A 21015-nucleotide genomic window follows, 5' to 3' on the forward strand; every position below is an offset into this window, starting at 1 on the left:
CCCACTATCAAATGAAGATTTGTGGTCAACAATTAGTACCAAGAGGAAAGACATTTCTAAAAATATCTATTTGAGCAGCTGACTGACATTTCCATTTGTCTGACCAGTATTACAATCTACTCAGTTCCTGTGAAGCAAATACAGGAGTGGACACAAATAAGTGATGACAAACCCTCTAAAGATACTTGCCCACAATCAACCTACATCAACAACTTTAAAAGGGGGGACTAGGTGTTCAGAAATGAGACAATTAACTTCACCTCTACCTCATCACCTATGTGTTTTCTAAAATTCTAAGCTGTGTCAAGTGTAAAGCTTAGAAATGTCTTTCAAAGGGTAACATAATTTCAGTAGAAAGAAAAAATATACCAAATTTCCATTATAGTCTAGGCCTTATTATTCATCAGAGCAAGTTAATTAAAACACACATCCAAGATTCATCAACATTTCCAATGAGAAATAAAGAATTAGGACAAAAAATAAACAGAGGATAAAGTCCCTAGCTTCTCCCTTAGGAAAGCACACAATGTAACTGGGAGGACGAAAAATACATAGGAAAAAAACAGCCAGAAATAATAATGTGTCACTTTTCTCCTAATATTTTTACTATAAATTAAGGTGATTTAAGAAAAGAAGAAAGAGGAAAGCATCCAGGTGTTATTTGGAAATCAAGAATTCTATTAATCCGAGAGGCTTTTTTTAACTTTCATTTATATGTAGTCAGTAACTTAATTAAATGCAATCTGTATCTAACATTTTTTTCCACTAAACATATTCCCACTAAGTATACACTATGGCAACAGCCATTAGGGTTCCTCAAGCTTTTCTGCAAAACAAAGCTTCAGGCAAAGCTTGGATGATTCTGTTAAAGACAAGAGATGGAGGAAAAGAAAGATGATTTTAAAGTAATTGAAAAGGTTACAATTTCATTTCCTGTCAACTATCAGATTTGGTATTTTAATACTAGGCTTCTGGTACACAATTTCATTGTTGCAGCTCTATTTGAGGATCTGCTAAAAAATAATCAGTTAACTATGCCATAATAAGAGTTGCATACTACCAATGATAGTGCAGCTAAAGAATACAAACTGCTGACAATACCTTTTGACCAGCTAAAAGTATTTTGTTTCTTCCTTAATACAACCAATAGCTGCCCTAGAAAATGACAAGCACAAAGTCCCCAAAGGTGGCAATACCTCTGAAAGCAGAAACTAAAAAAATACTAATAAATAGTAAATAAATAAATTCAGAAAATAAAAATCAATAACATAAACACCAAAAAAATCAATGAGGCCAAATGGGTAAATGTAAAGACTTTTTTTTCTATTTTTTAAATGTTATTGGGTTGGAAGGATTTACATCACCTTCAAAACTTATAAAGATAATAAAAAAGATGTGGTATTGACCTATCACATACATCCACACCAATGAAACAGAAAAGTAAGTTTAGAAACGAACCCACACACATGTGATCAATTAACATCCAACAAAAATGCCAAAGAAACCAAATGGGCAAACGAAACTATTTCAATAAAAACTAGATTTAAAAAAAAAAAAAAAAAGCGGCTCTTACAATAAACTCAAAAATTAACTCAAAATGAATCACAGACCCAAATACAAAAGCCAACACTGTAAAACTTCTAGTAAAAAAGGCAAAAAATCAAGACAGAAAAAGGAAAAATCTTGAAAATATGCTAAGCAAAGAGGCAAGGTAAGAATACATACTCTATGATTCCACCTGTAAAACTCATTGAACAAACAAAAACAATCTACAGTGCCAGAACCCAGACTGGTTATTGTCTGGGAGAGGTGTGGAGAAGGGAACAGATTAAATACAAACATGCATGAAGGAATTTGGGGGACAACGGAAATGTTCTATATTTAAATTGTGGTAGCTGCATATATATATTTGTCAAAGTGCAAACTGAATACTTAAAATGGATACTTTTTATGTAATTATACCTGAATAAATTAGTTTGGGGTTAATATTGTGTGCGGGGGGGAGGTCATAAGAACTATTAATGGGTTGAAGGATGGAAAACAGGAATGATAGCAGAAATAGAGAAAGACAGAATGATATACCATAAGAAGCAATTTTAAAATTGGAAGAAAGTTCAAATTTTAATACAGCTAAACCTAAGAATATAACTGAGGGTATTTATTAATTTCATCTGTACAGTGGAAAAAACTCATAAGGTAGCTATGAAAATTAGACAAGATAGTTAATCTTAATACTCTATGGCTGTTGGTACATGACAGCCATACAACTCACACTAGTTGAGTCTTTATCAGTGTTAAATCTTAAGGTAAAGCAAAGAAAACAAGTAACAGTTTCATGGAGTAAATTATGAAAGAGTTTCTACAGGAAATCATATTAGATGCAAATTTTGAGGCAAACAAAAAAGAAAATGGAAAGAAAAGAGGGTATGGCAGTATGGCAAGTGGAGGGAATGGCAACGTGCAGAAGAATGGAGGCAGAGAGGAGCAAGCCCTGTGTAGGAGACAGCAAAATTAGCCTGTGGCAACTAATCTATATGTAGCAGTAACAAAAAAAAAAAAAAAAAAAGAGTGATCTTTCCATCTGATGCAACTATTCATTTAAATTTTAAAGTAGGATCCAGAATTGTAACTTTTTCCAAAGGATGTCTTAATATTAAGCTAAAGATATGCAACTGTTTAAAATTGGGGGCGGGGCGAGAGTTCTTTTTGTTGGAAAAAATGTGAATGCTTAAAATCACCAGCTTCAGTCTCTTGGAGGTTCATCATAAAAAATAAAAATAAAAAAAAAACATTTAAAATAATAATAACTAAACAACATATGGACTTGCTGTGCAACTGTCACTGTGCTCCTAAATTAAGAAAGTCTTTACATTTTTCAGAATTTAAATTCTGTGATGTTATTTTTGAAAACAAGATATTAAAAAAAAAAAAAAACCTCCCCAGATAACTATTCAACTACAAGAATTATCTCAGGACTTACTACTTAAAATCAGTCTGCTAAAATTTTATTTCAAGAGACCTAATGTGACCCAAATCAGAATCCTTGGACCTTTCTAATTTTGAAGCATCTTTACATTTATACTTTTTTAAAATGTTTAATGAAAGAATTCAGGACTAGCATGCTTATGGTACTTAACTAAATCTTTATTAAGATTTTTGCATATGTGACAGAATAATTCCGCTCTACATTTTAAATATAGAACAGAAAAGTATTCATTTCAATGTCTTATTTTAGGGAAAAGATAGCTAGAAATAACTGAGCTAATTCAGTTCTCAGAGTGAGAGAAATGTATGGAAATGTATGGGTATGAGATGCATGACAAATGAAATATTAAATGTCAATAATATTGACCTTTAAACAGTAACAGCAATGGAGCTATGATGAGGACAGCAAACCACAAGATTAAGTTTTCTTGTTGAGAAAGGATGTCATGCAGTGATAGCTAACAAATGAGGTTTTATCTGATCCATCTACATCAGTTAGAGACCTTGGCTCAGAGTAGAGCACATAAAAGCTAAAGCATTACTTTATCTACTTTTTCTTTCTTGGGCCCATCTATTACACATGTAGTTGATGAAATATTTATAAACACAGAAAAAAATTATTGATGTGCTATACTGTTTAGAACCATGAATGATTTTAATTTTCTTTTTCATGGTAGTAGTTTAAGCTATAATACTTTTCAAAGCATTTACTATTCTAACAAATTTAAAATGTTCTTAAATAAGTTTAGTAAGATCTGCCAATGTTATGGTTTAAATATGAGATGTCCCCAAAAGTTCATGCATGAGACAATGCAAGAAAGTTTAGAGGTGAAGTGACTGGACTATGAACCTTAACTAATTAGTGCATTAATCCCAACAGGGATTAACTGGGTAGTAATTGTAGGCAGGATGTGGCTGGAGGAGGTAGGTCATCAGAGGCATGCTTTGGGAACTTATATTCTGTCCATGGTGAGGGGAGCAGGCTCTCTCTCTGCTTTCTGATTCAATGTTCTGAGCTAATTCATTCCAAAATGGCTCCAAATGAACTATTTTGTAACTAGAATTGACCCTAAAATTAAATTAATTTGCCTTCATATTAAATGTAGTCTTCCCTGGGCAGGTTGTGGTGGTACATCATACTTGCAATACAAGTAAGCCAGGAGGCTGAGACAGGAGGACCAAAAGTTGGAGGCCAGCCTCAGCAACTTAGCAAGAAACTGTCTCAAATTTTTAAAAAAGGACTGGGGATGTAGTTCAGTGGTAAAGTGCCCCCAGAGTTCAATCCCCAGTACAAGGGGAAAAAAATTAGTTTTCACATAAGAATAGCATAATTTTAATTTATGTTAGAATTATTCTAACAAGTTAGAGTTATAAATTAATTTGAAGACATTTTTCTTTAGATACATAATAGTGCCAGTAAATAAATGTATTTGTAATGAATAAGAGTATTTGTAATTTATTATTTAGATGTAAACACATACTGCTAAAGCAGTTTAAATCAAGTTAAAAATAGCATTGTTGATAGGCTAAACATTCCCACCCCCAACCCTCTGTATGTTTAACTGTTATAGTGTTCCTTGCAAGCTTGTAAAGACAACAGTAAACAAAAGTTCAGTTCTCTATGTAAATTATGAATTTCAGAATCAGTAAGTCCAACAAAAAGATTTCATATATAGCTGTTGTCTTTGTCTGTTTTCAGGTGCTATAACAAAATACTTGAAACTGGGTAATTTATAAAGGAAAGTTTATTTGGCTTATGGCTCTGTAGTCTGGGAAGTCTAAGATTAGGTGACCGACCACATCTGGTGAGGGCCTTGTGCTGCATTGTGGTGAACAAATGAAGAGCAAGAGGACACTTGGGAGACAAGACTGAAGCACAGCCTCACTTTATAACAACCTGCTCTCAGCCCCCGTGAGAAAGACATTAATTGCTCCTAACAATCTCTTAAAGGTCCCACCACCTCTCAGCACTGTTATACTGAGCACCAAATTTCAACATGAGTTTTGGAGAAGATAAACCATGTTCAAACCATATCAACTGTCAATAGAATCTTACACTCATAACTGTCCCTCAAGTTTATTTAATTTCTTATAATATTGGACTATTAAGTATCTGTCTAAAGTGTAAAGGATATCTTAAATGAGCAAAGTATGTTTTCATCACTCCTTTTTTAACTACCTTTTCAACACAAGGAAAGCAGGAGCCATATCTGTAATATCACTGCAACTTTTCAATGCCAAATTTAATGCTTACTTTGCCACTCCCTTCTTCAAAGACTCTCCTGATCTTCTAGTCCTTTCTTTTATCAATCCTTTGATTTTTTTTTCAGTAGCTCTCCTCATTCTGCCTAATGTGTCAAAATATCTCAGCATTTCATTGCAGAACTATTCTCTCAACTACCGTCTTCATGTTATTACTTTCTATCAATATCATCAACCTAGAACTTTCTCCCACACTTGTAAACCATACATCTAAGGTCAGGGATGTAGCTCAGTGGTGAAAGTGCCTGCAAAGCCTTGGGTTTGATCAAAAAAAAAAAAAAAAAAAAAACTAATGGTCTACAGTAGATTCAAAACCATAAGGATGCACAGAATTATCTGGAAGACTTGTTCAAAAACAGAACCCCACCTCCAAAGTTTCTGATCCTGTGTCTGGGTAGAAATCAAGAACATGCATTTCAAATAAGTTCCCAGATGACAACCACTTTAAGAACCACTGGCCTACAGCATTCTCCCCTTGAATAAGCCACAGGTACTTTAATTTCAACATGACCAAATAGGTCTCCCAGCATCTATCCTCATTACTCTCCAAATCTTTCTTCACACAGCATCCAGAGAGATCATTCTAAATCTGATCACTTCGTCCTTTGTTAAAAATTCTCTAAAGGTTTCCAAGGGTCTTAGCATTAAAATCAAAACTCTTAACATGGTCTCAGGCCTCAGGTGATCTAGTTCCCGTTTTATGTACCACACACTGCCAGCCCTCACTTTTTTTATTTTACACATTCTTTTTCCAGTCACAGTGCACTCTTTCAGTTCCTAGCAAAGGCCAAGTTCCTTGCTGTTCCAGAATCTTTAAACAAGATGTTCTGCCAGAAATATTCTTTTTTTCCCCTCAGCTTGTCACCTTCTTTGACTTCCCTCCCTCTCTGGGTCAGCAAATTCTTACACCATCCTATGTTTCTTCCTCTTAGCACTTTCTACAATGGGATTACACAGTAAATTGTGCAACTGGTAGTTTATGGTCTGTTCCCTCCCCCGTCCCTACATTCAAACTCAAGAGGCTCCTATTGAACTGCCAGGTCCTTGCACTGAAACCTGCACTAAAATCTGTTAAATTAGTGGTCTTGCAATATTAAATTTCTTTGAAACTTCAAAGGGAAAGTAGTATTTAAAAAGCACTAGAAGCATTTTTTTTTGCATTCTTTAATTATTACTAATGAGGATACATCATTAAACTCTATCTTCTGGAAGTTCAAAAAACCCCAAATATATTCAAAAGACAGAATGAAACCTTCACAAGTTCATCTGCAATAGGATAAATAGGCATATTATTGTTTGTTATCTGTACCATATACAGCACTTACATCAGAAGCTATTCAGTTATATATAATACAACTAAATAAAAATTTTATTAAAAAATTTAACTTAGATCTAAGCATGAATTAAAGAATACACTCCAATGGGACAGCTTTCTGGAATTCAACCTAGCCACAGATAACCACAAATTATATAATAAATACTAATATTATCAATAATTAAATAAGCTAAAGTAATTTTTGCAAAAAGTTTAACTTATATGTAAGCCTGCATCAAAGAGTACACCCACAAGAGGTAGCTGATGGCATTAAACTGAGCCATGGATAACCACAAATGAATTTTAATAAAATCAATAATTAAATATCAGGCAAACCTCTGCAAATACTGTTCTATAGATTCTGACCTTCTTCATATGGAAAGAATAATTCACTCACCAACTTCTTTCTCCAAAGTGCAGTGCTAAATCAGCTTATCACCAACCTAAGTGGGAAACAGAACTAACAAAAATAACAGTCCTGGGATGTAACTTTAATACAGTAAAATCTACATTCAAATAAAGGTCATTGCTACTCAGAGCATTCAGTTTTAGAGACTTCAAGTTGCCATTGCACAAAACAATTTTGGAATGCCCCTTTTTTAACCACTTTCTTACCTACCTTATAAATAATACAAGAATAGGTTTCATCCCTCTGATCACTGCTTATTTTTAAAATGACACTCTCGTTTTGTTCTCTAAGATATGAGACTTGGTTCAGAATGACTTCTTGCTTTTTTCAAATATCAAATCCATTCTCAAAAGACAGAATTTGTACTACAGTATATAGGTTAAGAGAATATAGTTAAAGGCACTAAAGATATGCCAAAGAATAGTTCTGAAAATGTTTTTTGAACAATGTCATTACTGAAATAAATTCAAGATAACTTTGAACATAGTGATCATCTTTTAGACACATAAGTTTTGGTATATCTATTTAAAAACTGGTTATATTTCTACTCAGGGCACAATTCATAGCAGACCTGATATCTGACTTCTAGTCTTCCTGAGTGACAGATGTTAAATAAAAAAGCATATTTATTATAAGCTACATATTAAGAAATGGAATAAATTTTAAGACTAAGATTTGGTGGTCAATTATAACAACATGACTGGGGAAGTAGTATGGCATACTAAATCTATAGAATGAACTAGGGCAAGGTTCAACTTCTCACTTAGCTCCTTAGTAGCTACATGACTGAACATGTTACTTAAAAATGTAGTCAAACGGGTATAATTTCATCTGTAAAATATAATAATATCATCTATTTCAGAGTTATTATAAGGATTATATTGCATAATATATTAACTGATTGGAATTCTAGACTCATATCATCGAGGATTCCTCAAAAGAATCTTAAAGACTTATCTGTTCCAAACTCTCCATTTTCCTAAGACCCAGAGAGACTAAGTAGTTTGTCAAGGTCACACATTTACTTAGTAGGAAAGATAATACTTCTGGCAGGTTTCTTATTTTCCCATTGCATCTGTTTACTCAATCAGCTAGTGTTTGTAATGCTAGGTTCCACAGCCCTATGACAGAGGTCTCAAAGAGTAACTCAAGTGCCCTTTTAATTTTTTATTGGTGCATTATAATTATATACAATACCAGGATTATGACAGATTCATACATGTACATAATTTGATCAATCACATTCCCCGGGACCTTCCCTTTTTATCTCCCCTTCCTCTCTCCTGCTCTGCTTGGTCTACTCTACTGCTCTCCCTTCCATCATTTTAATTTTTTTCTATTAGTGCATAATTATGTATATAGAGAGAGCATGCACATGCGCGATTCACTGTGGTATATTCATACTTGAACATAGCATAATTTGGTAGATTTTGTTCCCTAGTACCTTCTCATCCCTCTCCTACTCCCTCCCTCTTGAAACCCGTCTACATCTTCTGGTCTCCCTTCTATTTTCATGAGATCCCCTTTTAACTCAAGTCCTCATAAGGATAGTGTTTTCAATTATGATATTGGGAAATATATATTAATAATTTAGTCCTATATATTAGGTATGTGTTTGTTTTTAAAGTTAGATATTTTAAATTATACCTAAAATTCACTGAATTCTACAAAAATTTTTTGTATTTTCCTGGAAGATTATTTTTTTCCCCCTCTGGTACTATGTGTGAACCAGGGGTCCTTTGCCACTGACTTACAGCCCTATTTGTTTACTTATTTATTGATTTAGAAACAAGGTCTCACTAAATTACTAAGGCTGGTCTTGAACTTGTGACCCTACTCTCAGCCTCCTGAATAGCTGGTATTATAGGTCTAGCCACCACATCTCACTGAAAGGTTATTTCTTTTGTTTTCTCCCCCATTGTTTAATTGGTGCATTACAGTCATACACTATGGTGGGATTTGTTACATATCCATACACGTACATAATATAACAATATAATTTGGCCAATATCATTCCCCAGTATTTCCCCTTTCCCTCCCCATAATCCCTTTATTCTTTTCTGATGATCTCCCTTACATTTTCATGAGATTTCCCCCTCCCTGAAATCTTATTTCTAAAGAAAATATGAACCTTGTTTTGAATTAAGGTGCTAGAAAAATAAATGTGTTTCTCATTTATGAAGTATGGCAACTGGTTATAATAAACCAGAAGAGTTATCTAGTTTCCCACAAGTAAAAATTAATATTCATACTTTAGCTGAGAGTTCAAAATTTGAAATGCAAGATCTAAAGTTAACTCAAGGGCTGGGGATTAAGCTCAGTGATAGAAAGGACTGGGTTCAATCCCCAGCACTGTCCCCTGCCACCAAAAAAAAAAAATAATTCTTTAAAGTTAATCCACGACAGTCTTATGAAGTTTTATTACTGATATTCAATCCCAAAAGCAATTTCTTCATATCTAATAAAGACTAAGAATGGCTTTCTAATTTAGGCAGGAAAGAATAATGAGTATCTGAGAACCTAATTCTGGCCTAGATGTTCTTGGGTTTTAAATTCTAGGTATAAATTACTACAACCACAGTACTCAACATCTTTAATTTATAATATAAGTTAACAAGGTGCTTAATTACACTTCTGTGTGCCAATTCAAAAAGGATCTATGAGAACACAATTTTTAATACTTAAGAATAATTACCAAAAATGAGAAACTATGGAAATAACTCTTATGTTAAAAGCCTATTTCTAAAAGAACACTCTGCTCAACAAAGAGGAAATTCTTAGTGAAGATTTTAGACAGCATTTTTTCTGCATTTAATTAAAATCACATTTGTTTTACAGTCACGAAATGTATCACTGATTAATTTCAGACAGAGTTTGAAGAAGCTAATTACTACTATCATGAATTATGAAGACCCTCAAAAATAACCAAACAAAAAAACACCTTGCTAGTTTACCTGCTAAATCTGTTAAGTAATCAACCTCTTAAATTATCTCTGTTTTTACAGAATAATAGTTCCTCAGTAATGACAGGTTTGTGTGTGTGTGTGTGTGTGTGTGTGTGTGTGTGTGTTTAATTCAGATATCCTAATCATAAATTCTTGGGAAAATAAAGAGCCACAATTTCCTAAATAAACCTTTGAAAATATTCAAAGTATAATCTACATAATGCTAAAGATTCCATTTTTAGTAGCATTATTGAGATATCACTGGCACATAAAAAAGTGGATATATTTAAGAACTATAAATTTATATTTGAAAAAATACCAAATTATAAAAATAATAGAAACAATAAAGGATTCAGTCAGTAGAGAAGAAAATTAATCATGACAACAGACATTTAAAATGGAAAATTATCAGAATACATGAAAAAGTAAAGCAAGAGACATATAACCACATTTAATACAATCCCTGGATTCTAAAATCAAGAGTTTAACAGAACATACAGAAAAAGTTCATAAATCATCAGAAATCAGTCCACAGCATAGGGAATATTCACAGCTTTGACTTCCTCTACACATTAAGCAAAGATATGGCAGAAGAGACGATTTATTTTCTAGGCTACTTTAAGTTTATAAGGAGTATTTATTATGTAGGTTCTATAACACCTTATATAATCAGACCAAATCTTGGGGTTTAAGCCTTCTAATGACAAGCCCTCTGACAGGATTGTGACTTCAGTGAAGTATTTTTAAAAATCTAGATTGTAAAAACTTCTGATCACAAGAGAACTGTATCTCTAATCATAAGACACACATTCTTAGTCAAAACCATAGCTGTAGAAAAAAGAACTTCAAAGTCTCATGATCAAAAATTGAATAGCATTCAGGGACAGATACAAAAATAGTATAGAAAAGGGAAAAATTCTTTTTCATTTACTTCTCCACCTCACATGTGAAAAAAGAATGATAATACCTCAACTGTCTGGATATGTTTGAGAAAAAGAAGTTCTGATAATCAAAATGTCACCAGGGTCAATCCTTTAAAGCTCTAATGCCAATCTCTGAAGCAAAGTTACTATTTCACACAAAATTCTAAAAGGTCTCATTCAATTTCCAAATAGTAAATGAGAAACAGCAAGAGAATCATAGTGACATGTGTAAGTTACCTGATAAGAAAAGAGGAAACAGAAAAACTAAGCAAACAAAAATTCAAAAGAAGTTTAAGTTTTAGGACCAATTGTCTCAGACACAAACAGATATATAAAACAGCAATGAAAGGACACTATAATTTAATACTGCATCTTGACCAAAACTTCTATGGATAAATCTGCATTCACAATAGGTTTTGTATCTCCTATTTAAGAAACTAGAAATGGACTTCTAATAAAAGATGGTGGACTGAATATGTAATTTCCCCCAGTTACTCCAGAAACTAGACAGAGATAAAAACAATGCATAAAAACAGAAATAAAATCATAAGATCAAAGAAATTAAAATTTGGGATAGATATAGAGAGGAAATACATTTCTGAAAGAGTAAAGAATATGTGAAAGTGACAGATCTAACAAACAGAAAAAGCCACAACCTGGTTATACCTTTTAAGAGTGATACAGAAATGATGGGAATCAATGTATCTAACAAGAGCCCAAAGAAGCATGATTGCAAAGTAAATGATACAGCAGAGGATAAGAATAAATACTAGGGTTAAAAATAGAAGAATTGTTACTTGATTGATTGTATAAAGACAACTGTTATCTTCCATCCCCTATCTCCAAGCAGAACCTAAATAACTGACATTTACCCACACACACACATACACACACCCCAGGCAAAAAGACAGTCAGCTCTTTTCTAAAGAAAGTGAATGACTGTCTAGGGACTAAGTGGGAAAGCTGGCACAGAGTAAACCCTTCTCATCTGGTATTTAAAGGGCCCACAGCCAGGCAGCTAGCTCACCTCCCTCTTACCCTAAAATAAGGCCTGCCAAAGGACAGACCCTATTCTGTATGCCCTGCCCCCAAAGTACTCCAGCCAGAATTCCTACTCAAAGGAAAAATTTAGTACAGAAAGCAGTCCAAGGAAAAGCATAGGAGGAAGGGAGACCCAGAACAGGAACCCAGTCCTGTTAAATGGTGAAGCAACAATCACCAAGCATTATCAGGAAAAGCAAATATGAAAAAAATGGCTAGAAAAACAAACATGAAAACTGACCAGAAAGAAAGGAAGATAAATGAGGAGACAAATTCTAAAAATCTACTTTACACATTCTGAGACTCACGATGGTATTACAACATTGTATAAGAATGCAGAAAAAGAAAACAAGAAAATTTCTTGATTGCTCTACAAAAAAATCAGCCAAAAAGACTTCAGAGAGAAAAAAAATTCCCAGAACATAGAACAAAAAGAATCACGAAATATAAAAGTAAAGACAAGACAAGAAGGGTCAATCTAAGAGAAAAAAAATTTGCCTAAAGAAGAGCCAAAACAAACAAGAAAATAGGGCAATTCCAAGGACATAACAGAGGAGAATCTTACTGGAGTTGGAAAAAGAATTTAATTCAGGGCAACTGGATGTCTAGAAAAAAACAAAACAAAAATAACCTGTATACCTAATTACAACTTAAAAAGAAGATGATGATACTAAAAATTTACAGACCAAATAAAGAACCAATCACCTTAAAGGGATAGTAAATCAGATTGACATATATGACTTCTAACAACATCCCTGGATACTCAGAGCAAGTTGGAGTTCTAAAGGTAAATTATTTGAACCAACAATATTGTATCCAGCCAAACTATCAGTCAAATGTAAGAATAAAAATGAAGACATTTTTGTACATAGGAAAAGTCTGCCTATTGTACACACCTTTTTCAGAAATTACTTATGCATGTGCTTCATGGAATAGAAAAAGGAAAAAAAAAAGGAAGATATATAAGAGAATGGACCAAAGTCAAGAATATAATGAGAAGAAGAGAACTAAAAGGTAGCAGTCCAAACTGAGGCTAGGTTACAGACAACTCCAAATTGAGAACACAGTACAATAGGTGGTATGAAGGACTGGGGTGTGGGAGACCAGTCAGGACTATATGACAGAGGCTTATGGTATAAGAAAAGGGGCAATTAGAAAAACCAAGGAAAACAGAAAGTCCTATTCAAATATTTTTTAATTAAGTGGTGAGATTTTGGTCATATTCAAATAAAATTTGCAGGGCCCTGATATTATCAACATTTTTCTTCTGGTAGCCTGGGGCTGCTTAATAAGATCTATATACAAGGAATCATAATCTGAGCATACTACCTGGCCCAGCATTGAATAATATTTACATAGTCTAATATAGTATCACCATATTGGTTGCTTTGGGGGGTTTTTGTTTTGTTTTGTTTCGTTTTGTTTTGTTGGTACCAGGGATTGAACCTAGGGGCACTTAACAACTGAGCCACATCCTCAGCCTATTTTGAGACAGGGTCTCATTAAGTTGCTTAGATCCTTGCTAAGCCGCTGAGGCTGGCTGTGAACTTGCAATCCTCCTGCCTCAGCCTCCTGAGCTGCTAGGATTACAGGCATGAACCACTACACCCAGCCATTTCATCATTTAGAAACATTTGAACATGATGGCTGGGAATAGAGGGAAAAGCATGTTACAAAGACAATAAAAAGTACAGCCATGAGTTTAGAAGGGGCGGGGGGGAGAAAACATGAAAAATTCAGGTAATGTCTAAAGTTAGGAAATGTAAGTATGGATCCACATTCAATTTAAACAAGGGTGTTTTATAAAAGCAGCATAGCTTCCTTTACTGTATATACATCAACAACCCCCATGAACCTTATCCTTCCCTAAAAGGGAAAAAAGTTCTTTAAAGATAATCGTTTTTGTTTTTGGTTTTTTGGTTTTTTTCCGATTTCTTTCAGGTTCATTCAGTCTTTAAGATGGTAGAGGCCAGGGATGGGACTATACATTCTATAAGAATTCACAACAAATAATTACCCAGTCTAAAATATTAAGTACAAATTGAGAAACATGCCTTCCTATGATAGTGTCTGAACATAGGAAAAAGCTCTCATGGATACAGGGAGTATCATGACTGGTCTGAACATAGATAGATATTCATGGACTGCCCTCTGGATCCTCACAGGTCTTTGAGGTTTAGCTATGGGCCCTCAAAGAGTCTATGACATGCCAATGAGTATGCTAGAACAGCACCCAGTAAAACTCATCTGGCCCCAACCACCTCAGCTCCTATTTGTATGGATATTGTTAGGATCTCAACTACCTCCTCCATTCAACCACGGCTTACAGTTAAGGCAATATTCAATGCTTAACAAATAAACCCCAAATTTTTAGTAGTTTCACAATTAAAGTTAGTCTATTGTGGGTGTTCCTGTTTGTTGCACAGCTTTCTTCTACGCAATAATTTGGGGATTCTAGATCCTTCCAATCTATCACCAGGTAAAAGCTCCAGACTCCACACTCCACATCTGGCCTCAGACTAGAAAAGATGATGAAAGAACACCCACATTTCTGTCACTTCAACCCAGAAGTAACTATCATTTTCACTCACAAGGCACTGATGAAACTCAGTTGTGAACAAGAGGGAGCACAGATTTTGATGGACATACGCTGCATCTGCCATTCCCACGACTTCTCCTGCATGGTCTCACTCCCCAAAATAGAGGCCTCAAAACAGGCTTGCTCACTCTCACTGCTAACTTCCATTTCATTCACTAGGAGTATATGAAAACTCCCAGATCTCTTTCATACCACATTAGAACCATGGAACTCACAGTGTTCCATTTCTGGTCCCCTCTCTGTTTATATACACTATCTTCCCTTGCAGCCACCCCAGACAGTATAAGGACAGGTACAGGGTGATAAATGGTTAAGTGGCTCACAGGTTCTGACCTCAAACAATCTGACTCCAAGACTATGCTGTTATGCCTTTCTAGATTTCTAAAATAATAGGTGGTAACAAAGTCCTTCCATTACTACCAATACATATTTATATAGCATCCACATCTTATAAAACAGCCTAAGAACTATTACACACTACATACTAAGATGGCACAGCACTGTTTTTCTTTAATTCTGAATGCATGTGTTAAGTGTTATTATGATCACAATACACAAAAATTAAATAGTGAACAAGCCTAATCTCCAAGAAATCCTTCACCCCACTCTCTACTTGAAAAACGTACCTGTTCCTTCTTGTCAACAGTCCCACACCTCGTTACTACTGCACAATAACAATGTTACTTTGAACCATCTCTTCCCAGATGACATGCTACCACTCCACCAATACATACCTACACAAATTTCATAATTTTCACAGGGACCTGAACTTTACCTGCTTTGTAAGAAGCTACACAATCTGAAAAACTACTGCTATTATGTAGATATTGGACAGCAAAAAAAAAAAAAAAAAAAAAAAAAAAAAAAACCAGGATCTTTTAATGGTCATTTCAATAAGACAGATTTCCTTTATGTAGATCTGTGTCCCTCAAATATCACTACATGAAAACCTTCCATATCAATTCTGTAAATCAGTCTTACTCTTTTAAAAAAATTTTAATAAGGTAGCCTAAAACACCATGCTCTTTTATTTCTGGGTAGTCCCAGTGAGAAAACAGCTAATGAATATTTGCTTTATTCCAAGTATTTTTATGATTTTTAAAAAAGGATGCCCATCAAACCAAAGTGAAATGAAAAAAACTAAGGATGTATTTCATCTTATTGATTAGTGTATTTTTAATCAATCACACAGACAAAACAGATTTAGAAAGATTATAAGGTCAAGACTTGTCATAAGGAATAACTGCAAATGAACTATACAAGGAAGTATAATAATGGTAGTTAAAAATGCCAATGGTCTGGTTAAACTTCAAGTTCAAACCTTTTGGTGGATTCTACTACCTACAATGTCTCAGTGCTTCAGGTTTAAGAAAGGAGAAGAAAATAGCCTGGCATTTGGGGTCCTTGTGAGGATTAAATATGATGGCATATGTCAAGTACTTTTAGGGTACTAGCTGGTATACAGGTAGGAGTCAACACACAGTAGTTATTATTATCATGACCAACCATTCCTAGAAGACTCAAAAGACTCTCCCTTTGAACCTATCAATTTTTAACAGTCCTAAATCAAAAAGCTCCCCCTTTCTATTTCAAAAAAGTCAAGCTTTAAAACCATTTTCCTTTTTCTTCAGTCTTTGTGAACACAGAAGACTTTGTGTAACTGGTTTCTTTATCATTTGAAAACTCAAAACTCTTCCTAGTCATTTTATAATAAAACTTCCTTCCAAATATTATCCAAAGGACAGGCTTCTCCACAGATCATGAATACAAAGAGTTCACAAAGTATATTGCAATTCTGAGATTTATAAAAGAACAGCTACTGGAGCAAAAATCTTAGATAAGTGATGCAGAAGGCAATTATTCTGCCTTTAAAATACTGAACACTACAATAAAACACAGAAGGTAGAGATATTTATGGTTTACACTCACTCCTATCACAACCACCAGAGGATACTAATAGCTAGAAAGTTTTTCTTAATAACTGGAAAACTCCTTATTTCTTAATGGCAATGAATACATGGCAAAATAAACAGAAAATTTCTTGAAAAAAAAAATTCTGTAGGAAAGAAAAGACTAAAGGGCCAGATTTCCCATTTGCTTTTACACCAGGCTATCTTTAGATACACAGCCTACATCAATTTAAAAAAAAAAAAAAAAAAGAGCTAACAGAAGAATTACCTCCAGGTTAAATGACCTTTTTCCCTCTTCCCAAGCTAACCTTACCTCACTGTCTATATCTAGGTTAGACTACATTCTCACATATTCCTTTTGTTCTCCAGTCATATATCAGAAAGTTTTTTTTCATCCTACAACTATTGAACACTTGAAGATAAAAGGATGAACAAAACAGTCGAGGTTTTTACTCTCATGTGAAAGCTTACATTGTCTGGAACTTTAACAAAGGGAAAAATAACGGTATAAAAGTATGATGTTCCAGAACAAGGATTTCTTCCTTGCAAGCTTGGCAACACTTCTCAAGAAGAAAAAAATTCTTTTATCATGTCTTCCAGATGAGATTTTCGACTTTATGATTCTGAGGGTGTGTGAAGAGTGGGGAATAAAGTGGGAGGAAGGATGATCTGAATTCTCTCAGGAGGGTCCCATATACTGACATGGAATACGCACACATTAGTCCACACATCTATTGCTGCCATCCCAACCACAAGGAAACTATACATACCTCAGTCACAACTGCTCCAACCAAGCACTTCAATTGATCTCCTTGTGCTCAGCCACCTTCATTAAAAGAAGTATACTTCTCAGAAGCATTTTTATTCAACTGGTTCTTATGTCTCATTTTTAGGTCATACTCATAAGAATAAGATAAGATCTATACCTTCTACTTTTGAATTTCATGATTTTCCAGATGACTAGTACAAATATATTCAACTTTGGATATAAAATAAATATTAAAGTATAATACTTCAAGTATTGCTATTAGGGTAAAAGTGTTCCCAAATAATAATAGAAAACTACATCTAAGTATCAATTTTTTGTCCTTCATGTTTCAATTCAAGTAACCTGCTTTTTTTCTTTTTGAAAAGAAATTGGACCTTTATTTTTCAACATACCCCCAAATAAATGAAAAATGGATTAAAAACTTAAGTATAACACTGAAAACTGTAAAATTACTAGAGCACAGGGAAAAAAACTCTTAATAACCTACTCTTGATGGATTATTTATAAACGAAATCAAATTGAAATGTACTAAGCACTAGTTAAAATCCTGCAATTTGTCCTTTAAAAAGAAAAGGCCCTTTTGTAATGCACATTTTATAAATTCAAAAATTTAATCACTTGTCTTAAAGCAAATTGAAACATAATTTCATTACATATAATTGAACGGTTATCCCCAAAGATTAAATTTAAAAAACGAGTCCAGGAACTAAATAAGGTTTTGCCAAATGTCTTTGTGCCACAAATGTGTTATTAAAAAATACATATTCAGGGGCTGAGGCTGGGGTTCAGTGGCAGAGAGCTTGCCTGACTCGTGTGAGGCCCTGGGTACGATCCTCAGCACCACATAAAAATAAATAAATAAAATAAAGGTATTGTGTCCATCTACAACTAAAAAAATTTTTTAAATAAAATAAAATTTAAAAATACATACTTCATTGTTTCTAAAACTCAGTAACACTAACTGAAAAAATACAGCAGCTTCTTCCTACAGATCAGTCAGTAGTTATTATAATTCAATGAAAGAGAAAGGAACCATGACCGTTTTTTAATTAAAAGTATTTCTAAACACCTGTGTTGAGCACTGTGGCTCAAACTGCTCACATGGAATTTGACCACAACAACTTAATCTCCATAATTAAAGGCATAAAAGGTAGCTCTTATGTTTCATCTATTCTCTTTGAACTGGCATATTGTAGTCATTCCATACATAGTTGCTATCAAAAGAAAAAAAGAGTAACATATTTGAAATTAGTTTACTTTTAACAGAAGACATTTTAACTTGCATGGATTTACTCTTCATTCTCCAAGATGTTTTATAAAATTAGCATGATTTCAATAATCCCACAGAAAAACAGGTTCTAGCAAGTATAGAAACTGAGCACAGACTTTTAGCACAATCAAGTTTAGATGACACTCTTTGGAAAGGAGAAAAACTAATGAGCAAATCACCAGTTCCTGCATAATTCTTGCTCTCTCTGGAACCCTAAAAGTGGCAAAAAAGAAAAAGAAAAAACAAAAACACTTCTAAAATAATTATTTGAAAAGACCGAAAGTGGTACTAAGTGGGGCTACGTTTCAGGTGAATTAAAAACTCAACCACACACAGGGTATTTTAATACTACTCAGAAGTCATGTGTCTTCCAGCAGCAGAAAGGCAAAAACTTCATTAAATTGTTCAAAGCAAATAAGCTTATATCATCAGATAAGTTTTCCCATATGTTTAAGAAGGAACCCAAGTTACTTACTTCGGTCATTCTGATAAAATGAAATTAGGGTATGTTCCGCAACACAGGTGTCTCTCATAAAGAAAAGTATTAAATGACTTTTGTGAATGGAAAATATGCATATACTGTTGCTTCGCCTCAGCTGGTCTGAGTGGGTTGCTGAATGAACCAAAAGCACGCTCCCCGTGAAACTCCTAGAACCTGATTCCACTCTTGGGAGAGTTAAGAATCAAATATTAAATTTAAAAGTACTGCAAAGGCTTCGCCTTTCCTCCTACGTTACAAGAAGGCCACAGGAACTGAGGTTTAGAGCACAGCACGATGTCACTCTGCAAAGGCGGGTGCGGTCTGCGGTGCGCGGCACAGCCTCTGGGGCTGTCACAGGAAAACCGGAGCCTCGCCCCAGCGGTGCGGAGCGACAAAGCGCCAGCTCTTAAGGGTGCAGGGGCTTCCGAAGAGACCTAGCCAAGCGCCCGTCAAACTTAGGGAGGAGCAGACACTAGGGCGATCAAAATGCTCCAACTGCTCCCCACCCCGTTCCTCTTCCTCAGCTTTGTAAGGCTGCAGAAGCACCTACCGTGGGCCCCAAAGCACTCGACTCCCGCCAGTTTTTCCGATCCCCCACTCCAAAAAGGACAAAGGAGCCAAAGAGGAACTCCTCTACGCGGAGTGGCCAGCAGTCCCCGACGGCACGAGCTCAAACGTGGGAATAAGGGAGCGCAGTCGCCCAGAGGGGAGCGAGCCCGCGGCCCCCGGACTCGGGACCCGCGCGACACTCACCGGTGCGTAGCCGCAGGACAGGCGGCACACAGGGGGCCGGTTCCTCCCGCGCAGGGGCAGCACCGGGGTCCGAGACCCTACACACGTCCGGCCGGACCCCAACTTCTCTCGGTCGCGGTCGCCGGCGGCAACTGCGGCGCGAGGCGGGATGGAGGGCGCTGTCTGTCCAGCTGCCGCGGGGGCTCGGCCCACGAGCGGGGAGAGAACTCGGCCCCGCGGTCCACCGGCCAGGGCGGGCCCCCTCCTTCCCTCCGTCAGCCCGCTATCGGCGGCGGCTACTATCGCGGCCAAGGCTAACGCGACAGCCGCTCCGGCTGCCGCTACCACCGCCGCCCTGCTGGAAGCGCGTCGCGGCCTAATGTTGTCATCCGCCGCGTCGCAGCCTCTCTGGGAACCCGGAGCCGCCACGATCCTTCACATTCTAGCGCCCTCCCCTCCCTGCCCCGCCCCCGGCTCGCGGGCTTCGGCCACACCCCCTTCCCGTCACGTGACGGCGCGCGGAGGCGGCAGCAGAGTTGCTTCCCCAGTAGGGCGGGCGCGAACCGCGCGGGGGCAACTGACAGCACCTTGATGTGCCAGAGTGTCGTCGCCGCCAAATCGCCTCCGCACTCCCCAGGGCGGCCTCGGGACTCGGGCTACCGCCATGGGCCCGCGCCTGCGGACCGGCGGAGGCAAGGCCTCCTGAACTGAACCTCCGGGGCCCTTCCCACTCCGTGGATACTGCACAGCAGAACTTCCCCGTCAGGACCCCGCCTCTCCGGCCGTGGGCTTGGAAAGTTGCATCCAAACAGGCAAAAAGAGAGTATAGTGGTGTATAGTATCTGGCTCGAAAAGCATTCAGTAGCCACTTGTTCCTATTTCTAGTAGCACGTTAATTGTGGCATATAATTTACTGTTTTCCTTATTAGAGGTTTTTATTTTAGAGGAAACGGTGGTGTGTTTCAATCACGCTGGGATGAAAATAGCCTGGCAAAGTAATTTTTGATCTTAGTCATATTCAGGATCCTTCATGCCAGTTTTACAGTCATTATGTTTTACAGTGTGACGTTGGTGGCGGTTTAAACAAACACAGAAATTTGGCAATTCATTTTAATTTTTAAAATAATGCCTAATTCTTGATTTTAGTTTTTCAAGTACCTGGACTCAGACGTAACCTTTTACCTTCCGTTTTAACCGTGACCCCAGGAACACTCTCTGCCTCCCACCCTTTTGAAGACAGGAAAAGGGTAAAATTATAGTCTTCAAAAGGAAGTTACAATATATTAATAAAAGTAAAAATATCATACTCAAACCCATGTAACATGGCAAATAAGGGGGCTTTCTGTGATAATTAAACTCATTGTTACTTCTTTT

The 21015-nt window shown here is 36.2% G+C and overlaps 1 protein-coding gene across 5 annotated transcripts in view; it reads right to left on the reverse strand.

Moving 5' to 3' along the window:
* Osbpl8 (oxysterol binding protein like 8) overlaps positions 1–20082 on the reverse strand; it is a 169020-nt gene extending 148938 nt beyond the window's left edge. For 3 of the 5 annotated variants that reach the window (XM_047548759.1, XM_047548758.1, XM_047548755.1), the window contains exon 1: positions 19663–20082. The gene's annotated coding sequence lies outside the window, so the exon portion shown is untranslated. Of the gene's footprint in view, positions 1–17159; positions 17216–19459; positions 19608–19662 lie in introns of those variants that run through there. The other 2 variants (XM_047548756.1, XM_047548757.1) reach the window with 2 other exon arrangements.
* Between the last annotated feature and the right edge of the window lie 933 nt (positions 20083–21015).

Source organism: Sciurus carolinensis, chromosome 4, assembly GCF_902686445.1.
Source record: "Sciurus carolinensis chromosome 4, mSciCar1.2, whole genome shotgun sequence".
Taxonomy (NCBI): Eukaryota; Metazoa; Chordata; class Mammalia; order Rodentia; family Sciuridae; genus Sciurus; species Sciurus carolinensis.